Genomic DNA, 14,447 nt, shown 5'->3' with positions numbered 1-14,447 from the left:
CCAAAGTGAGGCTTAATTCCTTGCTTCCTCATGGTCCCGTGTTCAACTCTTGTGGCAAGCATTGGTAGACATTTTCCTTTGATTTTCTTCCCTTGTGAGCCCGATACTGCCCTTGTGGAGGGCAGGGCAAGGTTCTCTTCTGCTTGGTTCCAAGGCACACTTTTGTGCTCTGCCCTTGTAGTGGGCAGGGCAGAGTTGCCTTCCTTGTTTGGTTCCTTTATGTTGCCCTCCTAGAGGGCAGTGTGCCCTTGTGGAGGGCAATGTTTGCCTCCCCCTTGCATGCGGCACGCTTCTTATGGCTTTGGCCACGCTTTCCTTTCCTTGGGCTACACTTCTTAAGCCACGCTTTTCCTTTTCTTTTCTTTTCTTCACCTACAATAAACCAAAACAACCACTCCAAGTATCACTAAATTCAAGAGGTTTATAAATCAATTAAAATTCAATTAAAATTAGCTCAAACCTCATGATTTAACATTAATTTCATGGTGGTTGTTTGATTTAGAGAAGTTATGCATTTTCACTCCAAATCACTTACTTAGGATGCAAGAAAGTGCATAAATGCTAACAAAACAAGTGAAATTAGCTTGAAAAATGGGTATATGATGACTTGTCATCACAACCTCTTCCAAGTCTACAACCATGACATGCCTTGGAGGTTGTACACCCTCCTCAACAACAAATTCAAACTCCTTAGAAGAGGGTTCTGTGACTTGAGGTTCCCATGGAGGTTCTGCATCTCCTAAATCTTCAATCGCTTCTTCCTCTGCAACTATTATGGCTTCCTCCACTTGTTCCAGTACAAAGTCATGCTCCTTATTGTCCACTGGAGTCTCTAGTGTCTCTTTCATGCTACGTTATTCATTAGATTGTCCACATGAAGCCATGGGGGTTCCTTGAGTGTCTGAACATCGGGAAGCTAATTAATTTATCGCTTGATTCAATTAATGAAGGGTTGCGTGAAATTGATCCATTGTTTCCTTGAGACGATCCGTTAATTCTTGTTTTGCTTGGGTATCATAAGTAAGACCATAGTGCTCTTGGATTGATGGATATGGAGATGGTGTATATTGAGGTGGTGGTTCTTGGGAGTAATTAGGGTGGAATTGTGGTGGTTCTATATATGGTTCATTTGGCTCATAAGATGGTTGGTATGGTGGTTAAGGGTTAGGATCATATGAGGGTGTTTGGTAGTAAGGGGCTTGTGAGTATGGTGGTCCAAAGCTATGTTGAGGAGGGGGTTCATAGGCGTATGGTGGTGGTTGTTGATAATCAAAAGAGTGCTCACCATAGCCGTTATCTTGGTATGCATCACAGAATGGTTATTGATAGTCCATTGGAGGTGGTTGTTGCAATGAGGGTTGATCAAATCCTTGTGGCTCCTCCCATCTTTGATACTTCCAACCTTGATGCCTGTTCTCATTGTAATTTCCTCTTCCTACAACATAATTGTAACCAGACTTATAGCCAAAGGGGTGAGAGTTCATAGTAGTAAGAGAAAATAAAAACAAAAACTAACAAAAAGAAAATAATTTGAAAAAGATATAATTTTTGAAAAAAATAAGATAAGATTTTGAGAAAGATATGATTTTTGAAAAAAAAAGATAAGATAAGATTTTTGAAAAAGATATGATTTTTTTATTTTGAAAAAGATTTGAATTTTGAAATTTAAGACTAAGATAAGATAAGATAAAAATTTTAAAATAAAAATCTGAAATTTTTTTTTTTTGAAAAATATTTACAATAACCAATAATAAGGCACACGTTTGCAATTCCCCGGCAACAGCGCCATTTTGAAGAACTGAAGATTGATGGTTTAGAAGTTATAGTAAACTTTTGTTGTAAGTATAGTTACTAAACCAAGCAATCAACCTTTCTTACAAACGTTTTGGTTGTCACAAGTAACAAACCCCTTAATAAATTGATAACCGAAGTATTTAAACATCGGGTCGTCTTCTCAAGGAATTGCAGGAAGGTATGACTTATTATTGGCTATGAAAAAGGTAAAATTTTGGGGGTTTTGAGAATGAGGAACAAGTATGATAAATGATAAGCGAAATAAATAAATAACTATAAAATAAACTCTTAGCAAGATATGAAAATTCGGAAGTCCTATCCCAGTTACTCCTATGAAAATGGAAGTTAATCCCACTTAGTTAACCTTTGCATAAGCAATGGAAAGTCAAGTGAACCAATTGGTTAGATTTCCCAAGTCCTAGCCAATTCCTAAGGAAAGGCTAGAGTTAGTGGAATTCAAATTAATTAAACAAAATAACAATCATTCATGAATAATTGATAACTCAAGAGCTTCCAGTTGATCAATTAAAGCCAATAATATAAAAAGCTAAATTAAAATCATAAATATCTGGAATACCTCAAATAACATTCATTCAAAGCAGTAAAATCTAACATGGAAAATATTCATAAGCCAATTGGGCAACATAAATCAAACATAAATAAAAGCATTAAAGTATCTCAGAGTAGAAGAGAAATATAAAATAAAAGGAATATTAAACCTGATGAAAAGTTGAAATCCTAAATCTTTTAAGAGGAATCCTAATCCTAAAATCTTAAGAGAGAGGAGAGAGTCTCTCTCTCTAAAAACTACATCTAAAACTAAAATTATGAATTATGAAAGCCTGATTATGAATGGATGCATTCCCCCACTTTATAGCCTCTGATTTGTGTTCTCTGGGCCGAAAATTGGGTCAGAAATAGCCCAGAAGTTGCTGATTGTGAAATCTGGTCCGTACAGGTCGCGGCAAAGTGATGCGGAGGCGTCGTCCACGCGGCCGCGCGGATTGAAGTTCGCAGATGCGACGCGTCCGTGTGGAGCGCGCATTTGCGTTGCCTATCTGTACGGCCACTATGGCGAATTATATATCAAATCGAAGCCCCGGATGTTAGCTTTCCAATGCAAGTAGAACCGCATCATTTGGACCTCTGTAGCTCAAGTTATGATCGTTTTAGTGCGAGAGGGTCAGGCTGACTGCTTTGCAGTTCCTTCAACTTCTTGTATTCCTTCCACTTTTGCATGCTTCCTTTCCATCCTCTAAGTCATTCCTGCCCTGTAATTCCTGAAATCACTTAACACACATATCAAGGCATCTAATGGTAATAAGAGAGAATTAAATAAAAGGAAATAAAAGCCAAAGAAGCATGTTTTCAATCATAGTACAGAATCAGGAAGGAAAATATAAAACATGCAAATCATATGAATAAGTGGGTAAAGAGTTGATAAAAATCACTCAATTGAGCACAAGATAAACCATAAAATAGTGGTTTATCAGGAGCCAATAACTACCATTGAAGTAGCTCCACTATTGATGGTGGAAAACCGTCCCTTTATCTAAAAGTTGTTGAGATCTCCCTTCTAGAAGTGGGTGAGAGATATTAGGGGTTAGTTGTAATTCCTTCAGGGGGAGTTATCACTTTGTAACGCTTTTGTCTGACCTGTGAAGAGATCAGTTTATGGGTGGTTGTATTTTGGACTTTTTCTACTTTTGGGTCTAGCTTATGTTTTGGACCAGGTACGAACAGCTATAATGTATTACTAGTACCTATGTGAATATAAATTTTGCTGTTTTTAATTTTATCTGATGATTGGAACAAATCAAATTGAAATTTTTTTATGAATGCTATTAAATCAAAAGAAAAATGAAAATTTATTGGCTTTTTTCTAAAATCAGAAACGAGTTAGCAATGTAAAAGCTCAGTATTAAGTAGTTAATATTAAGAAAGGTCACATAATATTCTTTCTAGTAAAAATACCATGACTACTTAAGTAAGGTATTTTGTTGAAAGAAACGTTATATTGAATCAATTATAACGGAGCAATGACAAACTTCGGATTTTTGTTTTGGATGGGATAGCTATATCTCTCTTGCATGTAACCCTTGGTAGAGGATTAACTGACAGAATTAACTAATTGTCTATGTGAAACCGTTGTCAAAATCATCAACATAAAGAGTAGAATGGTGTTAAAATCATTGTCTAACCAACTATATTTTAAAACGTGGGTTAAATACTTTTTTCGTCCCAACCGTCTGATCTCAAAATCAAAATCGCCCACGACCTTTTTTCTTTATTAAAATCATCCTCAATATTACAAAACGTTATAAAATCATCATTTTCTATCTAATTTTTATTTTTTTTGACTAAATTACCTTTAACCATTAATAAAAAAATAAAAAATAAAAACAAAACCCCACCAATCCCACCATCAACACATTCTGCATCACACACGCAACAAGATAAAGCATCAGCATCATCACCATCACCATCACCATGCGATTACTGCAACAGCTCCAGATCAGTTCTGTATTGCAGAGCAGATTCAACGAAGTTCTGTACGCACTCTTTTCTATTACTCTTGCTACGATTTCCCTGCTCTATTTCACGGAATTCTCTGTTCTCTATTATAATTGTGACTGGAAAAATCACAACCTTTCTTTTCCAACCATACATGAGAGAGGTTCTCTTAAAGGATTCACTATTAGTCTTTTCATTTAGAAACTTTTAACCATTCTGGGGTGTGAAGATATTGGGTAAAAGGCTCTGTTTTACAGTAGTGGTGGTGGTGGAGAGGGGGATGGAAGAGGAGGAAAAAAGAATTTTGCTGATGACTTTATGGAGGTGTTAACAAGAATGTAAGTAAGGGAGGGAGAGTTAATGGGAAGTGATGATCATGGTGGGATGGGGTTTAATTTTTTTTGTTAAAGGGATGGGGATGGAATGGGGGTGAAGATCAGGGTGGGATGGAGTTTAAATTTTTTTTTTTGTTAAGGGGATGGGGATGAAGATGGGGTGGGGTTGGGTTATGTTTTTGTTTTTTAATATTTTTTAGTTTTTTTATTAATAATTAAGGGTAATTTGGTTAAAAAATAAAATTGAGATAAAAAATGATGATTTTATAACATTTTATAACGTTGAGGATAATTTTACTAAAAAAAAAAAAATCGGAGACGATTTTAGTTTTAAGCTCAGACGTTAGAGACGAAAAAAGTACTTAACCCTTAAAATATTGCATAAAAAAATGATACAGTAAAAATTAAATTAGCTACCATATATAAAAAACAGTTGTCTATTTTATTTAGTATCGATCGAATATTCAATCGAAAAAAAAAAACTATTGCTAATATAAAGTATTGCCTAAAGTTTTAAAAACAGTTTTTTGATATATGATAACATTGGATCGTATAGTGAAGGTATTAACACTTTTCTATTTCAAAAACTACAGCACATTTGATCCAAACTTTTTTGAAACTATGCGAATAACTTTTTTGAAAATATATGTAAAAAAATGAGATTAAAATCTAATCTCTTGGTATATTTGTTTTTATTTTTTAAAATATTTTTTTTGCATTATTGATAACTAAAAATTTACAAAAATAAAAATTCTTTTGACTTAAAATTATTAAATTTTAAGAACAAAAATATTTCATTGATCGAAACATATTTAAAAAAAATCAAAATTTGAAATTTAAATTTTTTTAATAATATATATTTAACAGTTGAATATTTTATTACGTTTTAAAATATTTTGAGAATTATTTTATTGTTAAAAAATTTAAAATATTTTTTTATAAGCAATTCGATAATATTGACTAATTAACTGCAAATTGCTTTCTGGTCCGATCCCAGGCTAGTTGACATACGAGATCTGTTCCCCTGTTATAATACACTTTTAATTCTGCTAAATTAAACTCAACCGAGGACCACTTTTTTCATTTGTTCTTAAAATTAATTCCGTAAAATCCTTAAAACCAATTTTTTATATATATCATTTAGAATTTTAATTTGTATTAGAAAAATTAAGATTTAGAGAAATGAAATCAGCAAATCAGTCTCTAGGCTTTCTAAAATATTAGATATGTTAGCTTTTAATAAAAGAAAATAATAATTTAGTCTCTAATAATTTAACAAAAACAAGTTGGACCCAATTAAAAAAAACTATTTAATAAATCATTGAAATGTTTAAATTAAAATATAACAAATTGATTTACTTTTTAATTTTATTTTATTTTATTAAAGACTACGATGTTTATTATCTTAAAAGATTAAAAGATCAATTTGTTAAATTATTTTTGTACTGTTAAAAGTAATTTGGCTGGAACAAAAATTAATAGAATAATTTCTATTAGATAATTAGTAAATAAAAAGTTAATCAACTTTATCTTTAAGCATGCATTATTTGTACGTTATGTGTCTGATCCATTAGGTTATTATATAATAATGATATATAAACAAAGATAACGGACATTATAACAAACAAAGAAAGTACAGAAAACCATACGTTATATTACAAATAAAAAAAGAAATGTACATAATATAAATATTTATAATTAAAATCATACATCTCTAATCTGTCTTGTTATGGAGTAATAGTATAGTTGTCTAAGCAAATTATTTTTTACCTGATATTATTGTCTATTAGTGTATATCTTATAGCTTGTTCTGATGCCCCTTTCTTGGCAACATATGCAAAATAACTAAGGTGGGTGGCTGGTTGCTCTCATACATACATATTTTAAATGTGTATAGATATAGAATGAGAAAAAAAAATAATATGGTTTCTCTTTTTCTTCCTTTCATTTTCTCTATTTATTTATTTATTTTTTGTCAGGACAACGGGCCCATAGCAAGGCCCAGCCCAAAGAACACAAAGCCTTATCCGACCCGGCTTCAAGTTGCATTTGAATCTGTTATTCTCTCTTCCTACCAGCACCTGAGATAAGGCCTCCAATGATAAATGATGAATAGCCTCCTTCTTGTTACAGAAATTGAAGCGCCACTCCTTCCGAATCGAGCACACTGTCGCTGGCTCTCTCTACAATTCGGTCTCGAGACCTCTACCGCTGGCGACCTCGCAGGGCTCGCCTCCCTCCTCTCCTCGTCGGCTTGCCTTTGCTTTCAGTCGTCACCTCTATTGGGTTGTCTCCGCCGGTGTCTTAGGCTTGGGTGCATAATATTTTTGCCTATTCCAAAATCAGGTGCTGAAACTCTATTGTCTTGTTGTACACCTCCACTATGTAGAATCCTACTACCTTGGTATAGCGCTCCATCCCTGGTTTCTTTGACTACCAAACCCCATTGGATCAGGTAGTATTTAAACCTAGGGTCTCTAGCAAGGAATTCAACATCGTCTTCCCTCAAATTTCAAGATAGTTGCTCTTGCCTCCTCTCGGATGATATTCCTTAATTGTTGCGGAGGATCGCTAGTCCAAATCCAATTAAGTTCATCTTCATCTCCCAATTTAGCCACTGTATGTGATAATTTGTTTCCTTCTCTTGGAACCCATGTTATTCTTGTTTCTAGAATTTTTTTTATCAAACCCTGGATATCTCTAATAATTGCATCAATTTCTCCTATTGAACTTTTTGATTTTAAAGCTTGAGCTAGAGATTGACAATCTGTTTCTATTAATGATTTTCTTAATTGCAAATTTTGCACCATAATTAATGCCTCCCTGAAAGCATAGGCCTCGGCTGACAAACTTGAATTGGTCATGATTTTTGTTGCTGAACCTGTGATCACTGACCCCTTCCAATCCCTTACCACAAATGCGGTTGCTACTCTTTCCGTCTGGCTGCAAAAGAATGCATCAATGTTTACTTTTAACCAATCCTTGGGAGGCGCTATCCAGGTTACTCTTCTACTTCTTTCAGTTGCTCTGCTTTTCTGTATATTTTGAATTTTATCTTTGACCCTCTTGAATTCTGATTCTGAGATAGCTATTCTGATAATTGTTGATTTTGGAATAATTCTAATATTTTGGAATACATATTGATTTTTGCTCTTACACACTGACCAACATAGAAATCCCAAATTGCTTATTAACTCGTCCTGCATCTCTTTACCCTCTTTTCTAATTTTTTGAATGCTTATTCTCAATCACTCTGCAAAAGATTTAACTGAGTTATGTGTGGGTAAACTTTGTACCTGGGCCCCGAACCAAGTGCTCTTGTCCAATTGCATAACAAAATAGCATGTTCCACTATCTCTTCTTTTTCTCCACAAATCCTGCACAAAGGACACTTAGTTAGGTTTCTTTTATAAAGATTAGTATTGACAGCAATTATATTATGGCAAGCCTTCCATAAAACATCTTTATTTTCGATGGAACTTACATCCCCCGAATTTCTTTCCAGAGTCCCTCATACTCAACACTTAATGATGCTTGCTTTATGTCAACGTATTCTTTTTCTTTTTTGGCACATTGATAACCAGTCCTGATGGTATAAACTCCATCCATCCTACTTGGCCAAATAAGTCTATTCTCTTTGTTTATTGTGCTGATTGGGGTTGCTTATCCCTTACTTGAGTTGAAAAATATTTTTGAATCTTTTTCTTATTCCAATCTATCCCTTTTGACAAAATATCCCTGACCGAATTGAGCTCCCTATCCCATGATTTAGCAAGTTTACTTTCTCCCACAATCTATCTATCTTCCCAAATGTTAATTTTTGAACCATTTCTAATATCCCAACTCCTGTGCCACCTCAGAAAATCTCTCCCCTCCAAGATACTCTTCCATACCCATGAAGCATGTTTATTATCTTTGGCCTCCTAAAAGCTGCTTCCCAAAAACTATATTGCCTTTAAGATTTTAACCCAAATGACTTCAGGGTTATTTAACACTCTCCAAGCTTACTTCACTAGATGTGCTAAATTTTGGCATTCTAAATCTTTGAACCCTAGCTCTCCACTTTGCTTACTTCAAATAATTTTATTCTAACTTTTTCAATGAATGCTCCTATCCTTTCCCAGGCTAGCCCACCAAAATTTGGCAATTCTGGCTCCTAACTTTTCGCATCTTTTGGGAATTTTATAACATTCATCACGTATGATGGGATAGCTTGCACTACCGCTTTGATCAAAACTTCCTTACCTGCCTGATTCAACAAGTTCTCTTTCCAGCCTTTTAATTGTTTTAGCACCTTTTCTTCTATCCATTCCAGTGCCTTTTACTTTGATTTTCCCCATTTGGCTGGTAGCTCCAAATACTTTCCCTAATTATCCCAAAAAGATATTCCAATGATTTCTTCGATATCCACTCTAGTTTGTATGGAAATTTGATATCCAAAGGTGATGCTAGATTTGTCTAAATTAATTCTCTATCCTGAAGCTTCAGTATATTGATTGAAAATATGTATAATCTGATCTATCTCTTCTTCTTTTATTTTTGCAAAAACAATGCAATCATTTGCAAATAACATATGAAATATGGCTGGTACTGTAGCTGCCATCTTAAACCTAGATATTAAATTTTTTCTTTTCGCACTCTTCATAAAAATTGTGAAAACCTCGGTTGCTATAATAAATAAATATGGAGATAGGGGATCCCCTTGCCTTAACTCTCTTTGCGGTTCTACCTCTCTTGAATAGTTCCCATTCACTTTAAACTTATATCGCGTGCTTCTTATGCAGGCCATCAACATTTTCACCCATTTTTCACAAAAACTAAAAGCTTCTAGAACCTTTTCCAAAAAGTCCTACTCCATCCTATCATAAGTCTTATTCAAATCTAACTTAATAGCCAGCTCCATAGATCCTTCTCTACTATTTCTAGAAAGTTTATTGAAAGCTTCCTGGATGATGACAATATTATCTTGAATGAGCCTTTGATGAATCCATATTTGATGATTAATTTTAGATTGATTTGAGTGGATTTCATCATATAAACCCATATTTATTCATTCAAATAGCATACTTTTGTGTTCTCTCCCTAAGTTGAGGTTAATTGTGAAAACATGCTATTTAGTGACTAATTTAATCAATTTTATCCCACTTTTATCCCATCCGATGCCTTGATGATTTTGATGAGTGATTTCAGGTATAATAGGTAGGAATGACTTGATGAGAGTGGAGGAGAAGCATTCAAGAGGGAGAAAACATGAAGAAAATAAAAGAGAAGCACACATTGGAGTGTGCGTACGCACAACCTGCTATACGTACGCACAAGAAGCACAACAGCATGTGTGCGTGCGCACGACAATCTGTGCACACGCACAAGTGAAAGATCAGCAAGTGTGCGTACGCACACAACCCTGTACATACGTACAAGTTCTAGCATGTGACTTATTTATTGCAAATCACTGGGGTGATTGAGTGCTATATCAAAGGGGGCCTCATTCCATGTCGGGAGGGAGGGGAGAAATTAGGGTTAGTTTAGCATCATGTAGGTCATTTTCTAGAGAGAAGCTCCCCCTTCTCTCTAGAAACTAGGGTTTTAGTTTAATTTCTTTGTAATTTCTCTTTTTAATTCTTTTTTTCATCTAGTTTCTTCTACCTTTCTTTGTTCTATTGTCTTAATTTTCTTATGTTATCTTGTTAATTTCTCATTTTTGTTACTTTTTATATTTATGAGTACTCTTGTTATTTTGATTTCTATTTAATGCAATTTATGTTTTATGTTCCTTTATTATTTAATTTAGTTGTTATTATTATTCTCTTACAATTGTTAGTTGTAGATTTTATTATTTCTTGTTATATTACCATGTTTTATTTTCATGCACACCAAGTATTTGATAAAATGTTTGGCTTAGTTTTTGTATAATTTTTCACACTCTTGGTTGGAAAATTGGATAATTAGGTAAACTTGAGTAGTGGATGTCCATTCTACAGTGTGTGAGGATTGTTAATTGATTTGGTTTCCACTAACTCTAAGCCTTTCATTAATAGAGTTGGCTAGGACTTGTGGATTAGGATTAATTATGCCCTTTTGACTAATTCTCGATGTTAGAATTGACTAATTGGGATTACTTCCACACAATTACCATATTTGTGGTCCATGACTGGGATAGGGATCCTTAATTCACCAATTCTTGCCAAGAGCCCTTTTTAGTATTTGAATTCCCTTTTTATTGCTTTAATTACTTTCATTTAATTTATTGCATGTATCTTTATTTTATTGTCATTTATATTTCTTGCCTCTTACAATAAAAAACCCCCCAAAATTTTCCATAGCCAATAATAAGAACATTTCATTGCAACTTCTAGGGAAGACGATTCGGGACTTAAAACCTCAGTTATTTTATATTGGATTATGACATCTTGTGAATTAAAATTTGGGTGAGCGTTACTTGTTGGCTTGGAAATATACTTGCAACACCGATCTTATTTTGTAAAAATTCCAAGCCGACGGTTTTGCTTATCATCAAATTTTTGGCGCCATTGCCGGAGAGTTGCAATGTGTGCTTATTATTGGCTATTGTGCATATGTGAATATTGTGAATAGCTTATTTTTGGTTGATTATGCATATGTTGCTTGCTTATTTTTTGCTATTGTGAATATGTTAATATGTGAATATCTTGCTTTTTGTTTGTTTTCTTGATTTTGTTTTATAGAAGCTATATTTTGGGAGCTCATAGCTTGTTGGAAACTCCATCAAAGCTTGTTACAATCAATTGAGAATTTTGGAGATTCAAGCATTGTTGGAAGCTCCAAGATGATTAAAAGCACAAATCTCCTTGATTAGATCTCTCCATAAGTCCAACTTAAGGACATTAAACCAAAGTGCTAGGTGGGAGACACCCCCATCATCATGGTAACATCTTTCTTACCATTTTCTTTGTTTATAGTCTTGTTTTCTTGCATTTTTGCTTCTTTTAGCTAACTTAGGATTAGTTTAATTTTGAAAATTAGATAGGTTGATTTTTATATGGGTCATGAAATTTTGAATGTTTGTATGTTTGGGTTGAGATTTTGAGAAATTGTTTTTTAGAAAACAGGGCATCATGCGTGCGCACAAGCCTGTGCACGCGCACACTCATGATTGTGCCATCTGTTTGCAGCGCCGCCATGGCTTGTGCGTGGACGCTCTCCTGTTTTTTTGTGACCTGTGCGTACACACAGATCTGTGCGTACACACACCAGCTTATACCCCCTTTTGTTGGGAGCGTTTGCATGCCTTGTACGTCCGCATCCCCCTTCTTTTTGCCTTTTGTGCGTACGCATGGACTTGTGTGCATGCGCACACACATCGAGATAGCTGGAATTTTTTGACGTTTCATTTTCTAAAAAAAGAAAAAGAAAAAAATAGAGCTTTCTGTGCATGGGCATAGCCTTGTGCGCATGCACACTTCCTTGCACTCCCTCTGGTGGGAGCGCTGGCACAACCTGTATGCATGAACCTCATCCATTTTTTGCTCGTCTGCGTCCGTACACGCTTGTGCATACGCACACTTCTTAATTTCCTCTCTGCTCAGAGCGTTCGCATGCCCTTGTGTAGCGCACACCTCCCTTGTTTCACCTTGTATGCGTACGCACATGCACCTGTGCGTGTGCACAAATGCTGTTTTGGGCAAAATTTTTATTGCACGTTGAATTAAGCCCTAACACACTTCCACCGCCTCCATCCCTCCCTTATCTTGCTTTTTCCATATTTTTCTACTTGTTTTACTTAGTTTTAATTGCATTTTATTTTTATTTTAATAATTATATTAGTTTTGGATTAGTTTTTTATTAATTAAATAAATTGCAAGTGTTTGCTTGATGTTGATTGGGTTGCTTCTGGCTTGAATTTTGGCGTAGTTTTGATGAGTATGTGCACTAAGCATTAAGTCTTTGTTTGTTTGCCTAAATAAATTTTGAGTTTGATTCATATGTTGTAGCTAGCATATGCATTAGACTATATCCTTGTTTGGCAACTTAATCATGAATTGTGCACTTTTACTTTAGTGAATTGAGTTGAATTACTTGTTCATCATGATTTTCATATCAAATTAATCACATGACCGATACTTGTTTGTTTTTAATGCTTTGTATTTTTTTGAGTGACTTGAATTGATTGCTATCAAACTTGTCATTTTTTGCAACAAGTACCTTTATTATGTGACTTTGCATGATGTTGGGGATAAACAAGTACTTTGCTTTTTATCATGGAATTGGTTATTGTTGATTGTGCCATTTTACATTTATCTTGCGCTTTCACTTGCACAACTTCAATAGCCAATATTTTATATATTCAATTTACCTTAGTTGTGGCTATCTAGGTTTGTTTGTGCCCTATTTCTTATTTTTCTTCACTTGCAACCTAGGCCACTTAATTGAGGAATACATGCTTTTTCTGTTGCTTTTGTTGTTACCATTTTTACCTGGTCAATGTGTGTGTCTAAACCGTGCACACTTAGAATACACACATTGTCTTTTATCATACCACACTCATATGAATTCTTCCTCAATTCATGTTTGTTTGTTTTATATAGCGACCCGAGCCCCGGTGCCCAGCAACTGAAGGTGGAGCCTCATAGTGCTTCACCCCCCAGATTGAGTGCATACACGGAGGACCGTGCAACGTTTAAGTGTGGGAAAGGATTTGCAATTTTTGGGGCATAAATTTTATTTTCTCAACACTTTGCATTATTCTTTAGTTTTTAGTAGTTATGCTTTCTTGTGAATATTTGTTGATATTTCATTACAATGCATTTCTCTTAGTTTGCTTGTATATATCTTAACTTGTTTATAGCTTTATAGTAGTAAATATTTGCATGTTACCTAGTATAGGAAATAAGTTTAGTAAAACAATAAAGAATTTTCAAAAAATACCTTTTAGGGTGTTCCATTGATTAGATTTGAAAACTTGTTTTTGAACTTGCTTGAAGTACTCTTTGTCATGGAACATAGAAAAGAGCTTGAACAAAACACCAAGTGAGATTTTAGCTTTAATTGTGTGGTTGCATATTTTCAACCACAAATTTTATTCTTGTGTGTTATACTCCTTTCATGATTGTAATCTTAGATTTGCTTGAATCTTTATGTCCTATATTTGATGTTTCGAATGCATTTAGTATGATTGAGGCCATTTTTTTTAAATTGAACTCACTAAAACATATGGCCAACCCTTACATCTACCTTTGTAAACCACTTTTGAGCCTTTAATTCTCCTTTTGTTCTAATTTTAAGCACATGCATCATTCACCCTAAGTGAAAGAGCATTATGTCCTTGAATTATATTTTTGATTAGCTTGGGTTTAAAGAGTGTGTGTTAATCAAGTGTGGGGAGAATTTGTAGAAAAATATTGGTAGTTAGTTTACTTTGGGTATTCATTGAGAAAAAATTGAAAAAATGGGTAAACACTTATGCATTTATACTTAAAACATATGCATCTCTTTTTAATGCTAAAAGAAAAATTTTGGTGTACATACTTTGTTTATTAAAAAAAAAGAGAAAGGAAAAGAAATGACAATAATAATAAAAATAAAGGATGCATATGTGGTTGAATTAGAAAGAAGATGCATGAGTGAATGTGAGAAAAAGAGATGAATGGAAAGTTATGTTATTCTCTTTTGTGTACATAAGTTGATATAGGATTAGGTGCAATACTTGAGCTAATCAAAGATCCAATCTATTAGCCCACTTAACCATATTAATCCTACCCTTACCCTAGCCCCATTACAACCTACAAAAGTCCTCATGATATTTGTATTCATTCATCAAGTATTTGT

Source organism: Arachis duranensis, chromosome 2 (genome assembly GCF_000817695.3).
Source record: "Arachis duranensis cultivar V14167 chromosome 2, aradu.V14167.gnm2.J7QH, whole genome shotgun sequence".
Taxonomy (NCBI): domain Eukaryota; kingdom Viridiplantae; phylum Streptophyta; class Magnoliopsida; order Fabales; family Fabaceae; genus Arachis; species Arachis duranensis.
The sequence above is the reverse complement of the archived record's forward strand: the minus strand, read 5'-3'. Positions refer to the sequence as shown.